The sequence below is a fragment of the Felis catus genome, chromosome A1, assembly GCF_018350175.1.
Source record: "Felis catus isolate Fca126 chromosome A1, F.catus_Fca126_mat1.0, whole genome shotgun sequence".
NCBI lineage: Eukaryota > Metazoa > Chordata > Mammalia > Carnivora > Felidae > Felis > Felis catus.
Window position 1 is genome coordinate 5,688,686 of NC_058368.1, and position 13,641 is coordinate 5,702,326.

The 13,641-nt window shown below is 45.0% G+C and overlaps 1 protein-coding gene across 11 annotated transcripts in view; it reads left to right on the plus strand.

Annotated features, from left to right (window-relative positions):
- The window catches only part of ATP8A2 (ATPase phospholipid transporting 8A2), a 633,649-nt gene that overhangs the window by 520,425 nt on the left and 99,583 nt on the right, over positions 1-13,641 (plus strand). The window lies entirely within an intron of this gene.

Genomic DNA, 13,641 nt, shown 5'->3' on the forward strand with positions numbered 1-13,641 from the left:
ACATGGGAGAATGCCACAAATGTACCAGGCTCTCTGTGGAAAGAACAGTCCAAAGTGTTTATGTTTGGTTGCCTCTACGAATTTTTAAACAAGGGAAGCTGTATTGAAAAGATAAATTGAGATATATGGGAAAGGAAAACATCGCTGAAGTGCTTCCATTAGGGCATGATGAAAAAAAAAATGGATCTGTTTTATGTAAATTTTCAACAGTGACCTGGTAAAGAAAGTCAAAAGTACATTAATTAAATTTACAGAGCCAAAAAAGGCAAAGACCCAGGAGGTTAGATGTAAAAAAATACAGATGGACTGAGAGAGATGAGGGGAAATAGATAGACTTTTACAACATGATATTCAGCTTGGAAATATGCAAGCTCTAATACGCTGGGGAATACCAGCCAAAAGACAGATAGCTGGTTTAAAGGAAAAGTTAATAAAATGTCGAGTCTGAAAAACTATACACACCAAAGCCAGGAAATTACAAAGTTATGGATCCCGCAGTAACTGTAAATTAACCCCAGTGCACATATGTAGTATTTCATATTACTGTATATGGTGTTAACTTTCACGCCTAAACATGCAGGCGTGTGTGTGTGTTTCGTCTGAATTACGGTTGTAATGGGAACAAAGGTGCAAACAGGACACGTAATGGATTGCCTGCTCCTTTCACAAGTCACCCAGGAGCCCTGGAGCCCAGGCTGGTCATGCGCCTTGGAATAGAGCAGAGGAAGAGCCCGGCACTGATTCAAAGTCCAATTGTTTGCCAAAGGCACTGGGAAGATAGACACATTTCTTAACAGTTGTAAAGAGGTCATGAGCGTCCTGGGTACGTGGAAGGAAGTCCGTAGTACATTCCCAAGATAACACATAGGATTTAAATGTGTCTCCAGTCTAATTTCTCCTTTCCTTTTCCTTGCCTCAATGCAAACGACCCAATATCTCTCTCATATGCTCCCTTCACTCCTATTTTTTTTGCCCAATGACCATCCAGTTTTTCTCTCTCTATACCTGGTGTCTTACTGAGCTCAGTACAGGAGATAGGATACAATGTTTTTCTTTTAAAGCATCCAACCTACCAATCTGGTTGTTGTTTGCTTTTTGTTTTTTCTTTTGGTCGTTTGCTTTTTTTTTTTTTTAATTTTTTTTTCCAACGTTTATTTATTTTTGGGACAGAGAGAGACAGAGCATGAACGGGGGAGGGGCAGAGAGAGAGGGAGACACAGAATCGGAAGCAGGCTCCAGGCTCTGGGCCATCAGCCCAGAGCCCAACGCGGGGCTCGAACTCACGGACCGCGAGATCGTGACCTGGCTGAAGTCGGACGCTTAACCGACTGCACCACCCAGGCGCCCCGGTCGTTTGCTTTTTTAAAAATAGTCCAGTCAGGGGCGCCTGGGTGGCTCAGTCGATTGAGCATCCGACTTCGGCTCGGGTCATGATCTCACAGCTCGTGAGTTCGAGCCTCACCTCGGGCTCTCTGCTGACAGCTCAGAGCCTGGAGCCTGCTTCGGATTCTGTGTCTCCCTCTCTCTCTGCCCCATCTCATTTGCGTTGTGTCTCTGTCTCAAAAATAAATAAGCATTAAAAATTTTTTAAAAAATAGTCCTTGGGGCGCCTGGGTGGCGCAGTCGGTTAAGCGTCCGACTTCAGCCAGGTCACTATCTCCCGGTCCGTGAGTTCGAGCCCCGCGTCAGGCTCTGGGCTGATGGCTCAGAGCCTGGAGCCTGTTTCCGATTCTGTGTCTTCCTCTCTCTCTGCCCCTCCCCCGTTCATGCTCTGTCTCTCTCTGTCCCCCCAAAAATAAATAAACGTTGAAAAAAAAAATAGTCCAGTCAACTTATATGCTGTATATTCCATTCCAATACATTCCTTCCTTCCAACGTAGGACCAGGACAGAGGAGTCCACAGACCTCTTCCTGAAGCATCATACAGGCCATTTCTCTTCTAGTTCATGCGTCTTCTTATAGCATCTTCTACCCTTGTCATAACCACACACTGATTTTTCCTTCTTTACTGGCTCCATCATTGGGAAGTTGTCCACCTATGTAGATAATTCTTCTATTTATCTGATCTTTGTAATCCTTTGGCCTCCTCAATGCCTGTGAGGTTCTCTGCAGCCACCTTCCCCTTCCTTGGCCAGGCCACACCTCCACGACCTGGTCATTGAAATCTGTGTCTTCTGCAAGATCCCACTATCCGATTCTCCTGGGCTCACAGCAAGCCCGCATTCTTCTACTGCCTGTGGGCCCTCATTCCCACTGGCCCTGCTGTCCACCTTCACTGGCATTATCAGATGAGATCGGGCACGTTCAGGGGGATATGGCCGTGGACGTCACTGTCATTATCAGTCTGTCAACCTTGTGGTTGGGTGTCCAATAAATACTTTCTGAATGTTCTCTCACCAATTCTTCCAGCCTTCAGCTTCCTTTTTCACAGCTGGGCTCCAAAATCATAGATTTAAGTGCTTTGTTCCCTCTTGTCCTTAATTCCCATGCCCTCTTCTGTTCTGATAGCTTCACCTGTCCCTCCCCACCATCTGCTTGCGTAGCTGTGTGCTCTCTGAGTGTCCCACGGTTACGGAGAAAGTCAGATGGTCTGTATCCTCATCAGGGTCATCTGTTCATGCTAGCAGTTGGCTCTCATTGGTATTGTAAGATCTGTTTATCTGAATTCCCATTTTCTAAGGCCTCTTCTTCCCCTGTAGCCCCAGACTGCTTTGGCCCCACCAGAGTAGACTCACGGCCCCACCGTCTACTTACAGAGATTAAGGTCATTTCGTATGGGTTTCTCCAGTCGTCTCGCCACCCAGAAACCCCGGGGTTCACCCATCACTGCGGTACGGGTGACACCCAGATACGTAGGGCTTGCCCATCTCTCTTGTGACAGACACGGGCTCTGGGGGCAGACGGCTGGCTGTACGCCCTGGCTCTGTCACCTGCCGGCTGGGTGGCCCTGGCCGAGTCCCGTGACCTTTCTTGCCCGAGGCACCCCACCCCTAAGACGGGGCTGACAACAGCGACTCCGACAGCAGGGCCCAACAGGCAAGGCTGCTGAAAGGATGAAACGCACCGCCTCGTAGAGAGGGCTGAGAACATTGCCGGGCACTCGGCGGACACGGTAAATGTGGCTCATCTCTTGTCGTGGCCCTTTTTGCCAGTGTCCATGTGTTAATCTTATTGTGAGCCCCTCAGCCTCCCTCCAAAACCAGTTGGAGCCAGTTGGCCTCCACCCTTTGGTCCCACCTTCCCCTTCACTGCCGGCCTCTGCAGCTACCCCGCTGCAAGCTTCCGCCTCTGCTGTGGCTCCCACCCAGCGAGGCTCTCCTTTGTCTCCTCAGCTACGTAGAGGCCCCTCTCTCGGCCCAACAGGCTCCACCCTCCCTTCGATGGCTCCTATAGGCTCGTGCCTTGATTAATATTCTCTGTTCCAGATGCCTCCTGTGGCTTTTTATCGTCTCCTGAATTAAATCTAAACCCCTGAGGCCCACATTCAGGGCTGCCTCCCTACACACGGCCCAAACCCAAGCACGTTTTTTTCTTGCAGAGAATATTCCCGTCACTCCCATCTTGGGTCTTTGTTCCAGCTCTTCTTCTGGCTGGAGCGTTTCTCATCACTTGTAACTATATGGAATCTGAGTGAGCCCCACATGAGCACCCCTCTTAAAGACCGCTTTGCCTTCCACACACCTATCTTCTTTCTCTACCAACCAGAAGCTGCTAGAAGACAGGCCTGGCCCTCCGGCTCCCCATGTGGCCCCAGCATCACACACACACTGATTTGAACTCTGTGAGTTCGGACCTGGACACCCCCCTCCAGCACCTCGTACCAGGCCTCACGCGGCCGTGCCATACGCTGGTGCTGTTGTGGCCTAAAAACGGAATTTATCAACATTGTGACATCTTTCACACGTAGGGACAAAGGACATGGAATCAAATACACAGCCTACTCAAATGTTAACAAGCCATGTGCTTTATCTCTTCTTGAAAAGAAACAGAATGTTAACCATACTGTTGAGTGCCCTGGTTGCCCTCCGAATCTCGTTCACTCTGAGATAGAAACACTCTTGTGCCTTTAATGTTTACTATTTTTATGCATGTATTATGTACATAAAAACCTATAGAACATATAAACAATATATAGTGTTGATTTTTGCAGGGTTTTGAAGCTTTATAAAGATTGTATCATATATACCCTTCTCTTCAACACTGGGTGTTTGGGTTGTTTTTTTTTTTCAAAGCTATTTTTGGTGTTTACCCATAGTTATAGAATTGTACTTCGTTAATTTTCATGCTGTTTGCGGTTGTATAAATATGCCAGAACTTATTTATTCTCCTGTTGATAAACATTTAAGTTACTTTTTTTTTTTTTTGCCATTACTGAAAATACTATAGCAAACTTTCTTGTCTATATCTGCAGACATGTTATGAGTTTCCCTAGAGTATTCCAGGAATGGAATGAGCATTGGAAATTTCTCAATGCTTTTAATGCAGATCTTTTCATGCAAAACGTTTTCATTTTAATGCATTCAAGTTCATCTCTTTCCTTCATGGTTTCTGCTGTTTCATATCAAATTTTCTTTTTTTTATTTATTTTTTATTTTGTATTCTTTTTTCAACGTTTATTTATTTTTGAGAGACAGAGACAGAGCCTGAGTGGGGAGAAGAACAGAGAGAGAGACACACACACAGAATCCGAAGCAGACTCCAGGCTCCAAGCTGTCAGCACGGAGCCTAACACGGGGTTCGAACCCACAAACTGCGAGATTATGACCTGAGCCGAAGTCAGACGCTTAACCGACTGAGCCACCCAGGCGCCCCTCGTATCAAATTTTCTAAAAACTAATCAAGGTTATAAAGGTCTTCCTCCACACTTTGTTCTACAAGTTTAAAAGTTTTGCTTTTCACCTTGGAAGTGACATGTGCATGGGGTGTAAAGCAGGTGTACTTGGATTTTTTACAACGACATAAATGGGACCACGTCCCGGCGAGCCCTCCTCCCCCACTGATGCACAGGATACTTGGCTGCTAGATTTCTAGTACCGTCATGTGGGATTCTTCATGTCCAGACTCTCTGGTGTTGCATCTGAGGGGCAGGGTCCGAGCAGAGTGGGGCTGGTGACGCCCTGCTAGAGGAACATGAGCATTTGCCTCCAGACAAATGGGTTTGAACCTAGAGAGCATCTGAGATGCACCACGATCCCTGCACCGGAGACTTTGTCTCTCTAGAGAGCCTCAGAGTAGCAAGACCCCAGTATAGTGACGTCTAAGCATCTATAAGCTGGACATCTCTGGAGAACCGCTGGGCCATAAATTACAGGTGTCCTCTCCTCACTCAAATTATTCCCGTTTTATAAAAATGATTCTTTTCTAACTTTTAGATGCCCTCTGGGATGCTTTGAAGGCCAAGATATTATTTTTGTTTCATAGGTATCAACTTTAATAAGACTTGCCCAACTGAAGAATAATGAGGAACCATAAAATCTCAACAGATCCTGCGGTGTATACACACACACATACACACACACACACACACACACACACAATGTGGGACTTGAACTCATGACCCCAAGATCAAGAGTCGCATGCTCCACCGACAGAGCCCCAGGCCCCCGCAGACTGTGAGCCGTCCGTTAACAGACATGTGCTGTGTTGTCTGTTACCGATCACCAAGACATGGCAGACTTTGCTTTATTGAGTGAGGATACAAGATTGCTTTCTCAGCACGACTGCACTACATTGGGGAGATAACATTCCCATGGAATAGTTGAATTGTTTAAATCATCTAAATTTGTCATTTTAAGATGCTACATTTCAAGCAGAATAGAAAAAGACAAGGGTCAGAAATGTGGCAAAAGAATTTATGTATGGCAAAGTCAGACGAGGATTTCTAAGCTAAAAATGGAAGCAGGATTTTACAAACTTAAAGGCTTGCGATGTATTAAAACGAATGTTATTGAAATGCTAATAAATCATAATAAAATACTAGCCAATTATGAGTAGACAGCACAGCCATTGTCTGTTAAGAGCATGACTCTCATACCATGGGACAGGCAGGCCCTGGCTCTAGAGTCCAGAGAGACCTGGGTTCAAATCCCACCTCAGATCCTTGCCGTGTGACCTGAAATTGGTCACTTAACCTTAGCCTTAAGTTGTATCATCTGTAAAATGAGAACAGTGAGTTTCTTTCTTGCAGGTGTTTCTGTGGGGCTTAGAAATAACAGATGTGGGAGGGGCACCTGGGTGTCTCAGTTGGTTGAGCGTCTGACTCCTGATTTCAGCTCAGGTCATATCACGATCATGAAATTGAACCCACATCAGGCTCTACTTTGAGTGTGGACCTACTTAAGATTCTCTCCCTCTCTCTTCCTCTGCCCCCTCTCCCCTGCTCATGTATGCTCTCTCTCTGTCTCTGTCTGCCCCCTCTCCTCTGCTCGTGTGCGCGCGCGCTCTCTCTCAAATAAATTTTAAAAAAAGAAAAAGAAATAATATACCTGGGAGTACCTAGGAGGAGAGGTTCCATAGAAGAGAGTAGAAGCTCAAGAGAGTAGAAGAGAGTAGAACCTCCCACTTGGGCCAGAGGCCAGTGGCGTCTTTAAGGAAAACAGAAAATGCCAGGGAAGGGTTGGGAGGAAGTGAGGGTTGGTTTTAGAGTAATACTATATACATTTATATTGTTTGGGATACCCTTGCTGGGAGTTTGGAGGTCCTGCAGCGTGTGCTTGTGAATCCTTACATGCATCCGGCAGCGTTGTGCATAGAGACAAGTGAGTAGTTTAACCAAATACCCCACATTCTGTCCGTGTGTGTAGATGTCTGTGGGTGGAGTCTTGGAGGAGCGCGCTCCCCCTTCGTCTTTGTATCTCTTGTGAGTAACCGAGAGGTTGACGTGGAATGGGTGCTCAAACACTGGTTGTTGCCGTGAAGCGTTGAGTTTTGTGAAAGAAAGAAACCGACTCGATGAGTAGAAGGCATTAATTTCTTAATTTGGTACTTGGTGTTTTGCAGTGCTCGCTTGGTTATCGCGAAAACTTGACTAAAGCTAGTCTCTTCCCCCGCGAGAATATTGTTTCTATTTAAAAAAGGAAATCTGAACTTTGGTGTGGGGGAGCAGTAAAAAGTAACAGCAAGAGTGACTGAAAGAGAGAGAGAGAGAGAGAAGTAGGCAGAAGACGTCCCCGGGGAGCCACAGGCTGCTGCTAAATTTCAGCTGCAGTTGTCAGAGTTAAAGAAAACATCGGAGAAAGTGTCTCATCGCGGGGTCCCCGGATTGTTCTGCTGTGAGTAAGGCCAGCTGAGGGGTGGACCAAGGCCAGCTGGCAGGGGCTCAGACGACCGGGTGCCATGTACCAGCCACTGAGCTCATTTGCTCCACCTCGGTCACTTTACAGCCAGAGCTGCTTCAAGATCAGCACAAGGCACCGTGCAGATGTTTGGGGGCTGGGAAAGCAAGGCAGAGTTTGAGGAAGGAAGAAGTACATGCTTAGTGCTGAAGGGTGAGCCCAGGCCTTCTTGGGGATTTGGTGAAGTAAAATGTGTTTGAATACAGCTAACTGGACACTGGGCTCAACAGCCTTGGGAGGGAGGTGCCAGTGCTCTCTTGGTTCTACCAGGAAACTGAGGCATGGTGAGGTTAATTAACTCGTTGAAGTGTCATGGTCTAAAGCATAGAGGCAGAATTCTATCCCAGGTTTATCTGAATCCAAAGTCCTCATTCTTCACTACCGTATTTAGCTGCCGAGAAAATCCCTACAGGAGCAGTAAGGAGTTAGCCCAAGGCTGCCACATTGGGTTCTAGAACTCTGCTCCCTCGGTGAATGTTCATTGTGACTTTGTGAGGCAATGGAGCCCAGCGTCTGTATCCCCGAAGAGATGTCCCTCTCCTCCTGAGAGCCCTTGTGGTTGTGGATCTCCATTCTGGGAAATAGATTGAGAAGCACCCCAAGGACTCTGGAAAACAGAGAAGCTTGGATCCATAGCAGTGATCAAGAGTCAGTCGAAGCCTGGATCTAAGCAAAAGTGGGATATAAAGTTTGCTGATTCAAGGGCTTTCCATGTGTGCCCCCACCTCTGCTCCCAGGCCCAGTAAGCTCCTGCCTACAACTCTACCTGGGAATGTCCTGTGCCTGCTGATCAGCTATCTAGTGTACAAATTATTCTCAAATCCAGGTATGTTTTTGTAACTGTTAATTCCATTTTCCTTAAACTTGTTCATGGAACACCCCTGACAGTGGAGGAAAGTGAAGATTCACATTCCCCAGGGATGCCTGGGGACATACGCTGTGGCATTGCATCTCAGAAATGATATTGATTCGAAGACTCTGGTTTTAGGAAAAGAGAAACCATGCAAATCTATTACAAAAAATGTTCTTGGTTTTATCTTCTATATCATTTATTTCTGCTCTAATCTTTATTCTTTACTTCTGCTGGTTTCAGGCTTCATTTGTTCTTTTTCTAGCTCCTTTAGGCATAAAGTTAGGTTATTTATTTGAGGGTTTTTTGTTGTTGTTGTTTCTTAAGGTAGGCCTATATTGCTTTAAACTTCCTTCTTAGAACCACTTTTGCTGTGTCCCAAAGGCTTTGGGCCATTGTGGTTTCATTTTCTTCTGTTTCCAATGTACTTTATCATTTCTCCTTTTATGTCCTGGTTGACCCTTTCATTGTTTCGTAGTATGTTATTTATCCTCCATGTATTTATGATCTTTCCAGATTTTTTCTTGTGGTTGACTTCTAGTTTCATAACGTTGTGGTCAGCAAAGGTGCGTGATATGACTTCGATCTTCCAAAATTTGTTGAGGCTGTTTCTGTGGGCTAATGTGTGGTCTATTCTAGAGAATGTTCCATGTGCACTTGAAAAGAATGTGTATTCTGCTGTTTTAGGCTGGAATGTTCTGAAGATACCTGTTAAATCCATCTGGTCCAGTCTGTCATTCAAAGCCATCATTTCCTTGTTGATTTTCTGTTTAGATGATTTGTCCATCGATCTAAGTGGAGTGGCAAAGCCCCCTACTATTATTGTGTGACTATTGATTCGTTCCTTTATGTTTGTTATTAACTCTTGTATGTATTTGGGGGTTCCGTGTTGGGGACATAAATATTTACAATTGTTAGATCTTGTTGAATCATCCCCTTTATTATTATGTACTGTCCTTCTTTATGTCTTGTTATAGTCTTTGTTTTAAAGTCTATTTGTCTGATATAAGTATTGCTACTCTGATCACTTCTGATGTTCACTTATATGACAAATGTTTCTCCATCCCCTCACTTTCAACCTGCAGGTATCTTTAGGTCTGAAATGAGTCTCTTGTAGGCAGCATATACATGGGTCTTGTTTTTCTGTTTTGTTTTTGTTTTTATCCATTCTGTCACCATACATCTTTTGATTGGAGCATTTAGTCCATTTACATTCAAAGCAATTATTAATGTATATTTATTGCCATCTTATTACTTGTTTTGTGGTTGTTTCTGAAGATTTTCTCTGATCCTTTCTTGTCTTTTTCTCTTTCATGGTTTGCTGGTTTTCTTTAGTGATATATTTGGATTTCTTTATTTTTATTCTTTGCATATTTGTTAGTGGTTTTTGATTTGTGGTTACCATTAGGTTTGTATATAACATGTTCTGCATATAGCAATCTATATTAAGTCAATGGTCATTTGGGTTGGAACCCATTCTTTACTCCTCTCTTCCCCACATTTTAGGTATATAGTGTCATATCTCACATCCTTTTATTTTGTGATTCCTTAACCGACTTCTTACAGAAATATTCATTTTTACCACTTTTGTATTTCCTACCTTCATACCGACATTTTGGGTCTTTCCTTTCCACTCAAAGAGTCTCCTTTAATATTTCATGCAGGGCTGGTTTAGTGGTCCAATACTCCTTTAGATTCTGTTTGTCTGGGAAACTCTTTATCTCTCCTTCTATCCTGAATGATAGCCTTGCTGGATAGAGTATTCCTGGCTGCAGATTTAACCCATTCAACACTTTGAATATATCATGCCACTCCCTTCTGGCTTGCAAAGTTTCTGTTGAAGACTCCGCTGATAGCCTTACGGGGTTTCTTTTGTATGTAACTGTCTTCTTTGGTGTTACTGCTTTTAATGTTTTTTCTTTATCCCTATATTTTGCCATTGTAATTACAATAAATCTTGGTATGGGTCTGCTTTTATTGATCCTGTTGGGGGTTCTTTTTGCCTCCCGGATCTGGATATCTGTTTCCTTCCCCAGATTAGGAAAGTTTTCAGTTATTATTTCTTCAGATAAATTTTCTGGTCCCTTCTCTCTCTCTTCTTCTTCTGGGATGCCCATCATATGAATGTTAATACCTTTTGCGGAGTCACTGAATTCCCGGAATCTATTCTCGTTTACATAATTCTTTTCTTCTTTTTCTTTCTTTCTTTTTTTTCCCACTTTTGCTCAGCTTGCTTACCTTCCACTACTCTGTCTTCTAGGTCATTAATTGTTCTTCTGCTTCTTCCAGCCTGCTCTTCATTCCATCAGGTTTGTTTCTCATTTCATTTATTGAGCCCTTATCTCTGCTGTGTTATTCCTTATATCTGTGTTAATGGTCTCACTGATGCCCTCCACTCTTTTCTCAAGTCCAGTGCTTTAAATTCTCAACCAGGCATGTTACTGATATCTATTTCACTTAGGTCTTCACCCATGGCCTTGTTCTGTGCGTTAGAGACAGATTCCTCCATCTTCTCATTTTGTCTAAGTCTCTGTGCCTATTTCTGTGTGTTAGGAAAGTCAGCTACATCCCCTGGTTTTGAAGGTAATGACTTTATGAAGAAGAGGTCCTGTAGTGCCCTTCTGTGGAGTTTCCCTTATTCCCAAGGGCCTCGCATTTCCAGGAGTGTCTCCACTGTGTGCTGTGTACTCTCTGTTCTTGTGTCCTGGCCACTTTATCCTTCAAGTCAGTCAGCTCCAGAAGCTCTCTTTGCCTGTTGTGAGCAGTATTTGATCCCTGGCCTGAATGTGGTGCATTTTAACTAGGTGTGCCCTGGTCTGCTTGTGAAATGAGACCTGTTGTCACTGCCACTGGAACCGAGGCCTTGCAAAACTCCCTTGTTAGGAGATTCATGTTAGCAGGGATTTGGGCCAGTGTTTTGGGGGACCCCCCCCCACCATGCTGGGACTGAGGCAAGCATGACTGGAAGGAGCAGTTCCACCAGAACGTCAGGGGCAGGGCTTGGTGTAAGCAAGTTAGGTAGCAAGTGTCAGCACTTTGCAGATTCCCAGGTGGCCCTGGGCTTATGCTGAGGGGCACAGGAGGAAAAGGCAGCAGCCAGTTCCTTTGTTCTCTGAGCTATCCCTCTGTGAATGCCGTCTCTCTGGGTCGTGCTCTGAGATGAGCGAATAATCTCCCTACCGTGTGCCGTAGTGGCTCTTCATATCCCTATTTCCATTTTCCATGGTGTATGTCCATGAGCTGTTTGCCCTGCCTTCTCTGCAAGAGCAGCACAATGCCCTCCGAGCTGTCCCAGAGCCAAGCCCACTGACTTTTAAAATCCAGGCTTTAAGCCTCACTGGTTGCAAGAACTCACACAGTTTGGGCCCTCTCACTTTCCACGCCAATTACCATGGGGATTTGTTTTCCTACTATGCTTGTTCCCCTGTGTCCTAGTCTGTCTCTTGCCCTTCTCTGCAACTGTGGCTCCCTCCTCGACCACAGTGACCACAGTCTCTTTCTCTTTCTCTCCCAAGCCATGTCTCTATACTTCCTGCCTTCTTCGATGTGGCATCTTCTCTATCTTTAGTTGTTTGTTATGCCACTCTTCAGATGGATTTCTGGGGTATTTAGGATGGTTTCATAGTTACCTAGTTGTGTTTCTACAGAATGAGATGAGCCTAGGGTCCTCCTGCTCTGCTGCCGTCTTCCCCTTATCCTCTTTTCTTGGCTTTAATATGAAATCATCTATTTTTCAAATCTTTGGGTAAGGTTGAGGATCGAGAAAGAGGTGTCTTGTTAATCCCATGGATTTTACTCTAATTGGGACTATGCAAATCTTCCAGGTCATGTTAGCATTTTAAAAAGTATTCTAAATGCACAAAGTAGTGATCAGTGGGGACTTTTCAGGGAGATAAAATATCTCATATTTAGGATATGTGTGTGAGTGTATATATTCTATTAGTTATGCAGTTCCCATTGTCTACCTCTGCATTAATTTCAGTAAAAGTTGGGGAGACAATCCTTCCTAGGGTCAGTCCTGTCAGGCTACCTGAGTGGCTGCTGGCCTTATGTACCCGTAATGCCATGTCCTGGGTAGAAGTTCTTATCGTCACTTGAAACAACGATTCAATGTCTTTTAGTTTGTGGTTCCTGCCACCGAGGAACCTACGGGAAACCCTGAAGCCGACCGGATCTCCCATCTCTGAATTCCTTTAAATCTATGCTAAGGATCAGGATGGTTGTGGGCTGCTTATTCTCCAGTTTAATTCTGCATTACTGGGGAGATCTCACTCACTCCTCAGCCCTGTGGAAGCAGCTTAGGCTCTGTGACAGTCTGGGTTGATCATTTTCCCCAGCTTCCTGGATGGGGACTCAGGCAGGCACCATATTTAGCCTTTTGACGTGTTCCCACATAGAGAACATTTTTCATGAGCAATTAGCCCCTACTCTTTTTTCTTTTCTGCTTGGGTACAAAGTAAGTTATCAGCGGACATCTTTCAGCATCGTAGAGCGACAGCTGAGTCTGTGCTCTGAGTGGTGTTCTGTAGAGATGAGAGCCGTGCTTGGCCTGGTATGATGAGAGGAAGCTCACCTTGATCAATTAAAAATAGAAGGCCCCCTGTCAGCAGTCAGCACCAGTGAGTGGTGCTCATACTTGAACCTAAAGAATAGATTTTAGCTATTTCACTATTTAGCTTTTTTCACTATTAACACCTGCTGCCCATCACCCACCAACAACCTGTTTGCAATATAACTTGGGAATCCCGCATCATACGGCTCAACCTGTCCAGCCACCTGAGAGCAGTGACGCGTGAACCTCCTGACAGCTGGGGCAGATCGTCATCTTCTGGACCCAGCCCCCCTCAAAACTCACTCAAGAGCCACTCTCTATCGCTATTGTTCACTGCTAGGATATCCAAGTAAGATTGGGGCTTCTACCAATAGGGTAAAAAAAATCAGCTCATTATAGGTAACGTGTATAGCGCTTACCATGGGCCACACACTGTTTCCAGTACTTTCCATTTGTTCATTTAGGCCTCATGGTATGCCTAGGGAGTTAAGTAATATATATTTCCCATTTTACAGAGGAAGAAGCCAAGGCCTGGTGATTAAATAAGAGTAGGCAGCAGAGTGGGATTGAGGTCCAGGTAGGCTGTCTGTGCCTGTTAGGGACTGGATGTCCGTGTCCCCCTCAAATTTTTATATTGAAGCCTTAACCCCTAATGTAATGGTAATTTAGAGATGGGACCTTTGAGAGGTGATTAGGTTCAGATGAGGTCACGTGGCAGGGGCGGGGGCCTCGTGGTGGGATTAGTGCCCTTGTAAGAGGAGACATCAGAGAACTTGCTCCTTCTCTTTCCCTCCCTCCCTCTTTGCACACACACGCGCACACACACACACACGCAGGTCATGTGAGCACAGTGAGAAATCAGCCTTCTGCGAGCCACAAGAGAGCTTTCACAAGAAAGCAGGCTG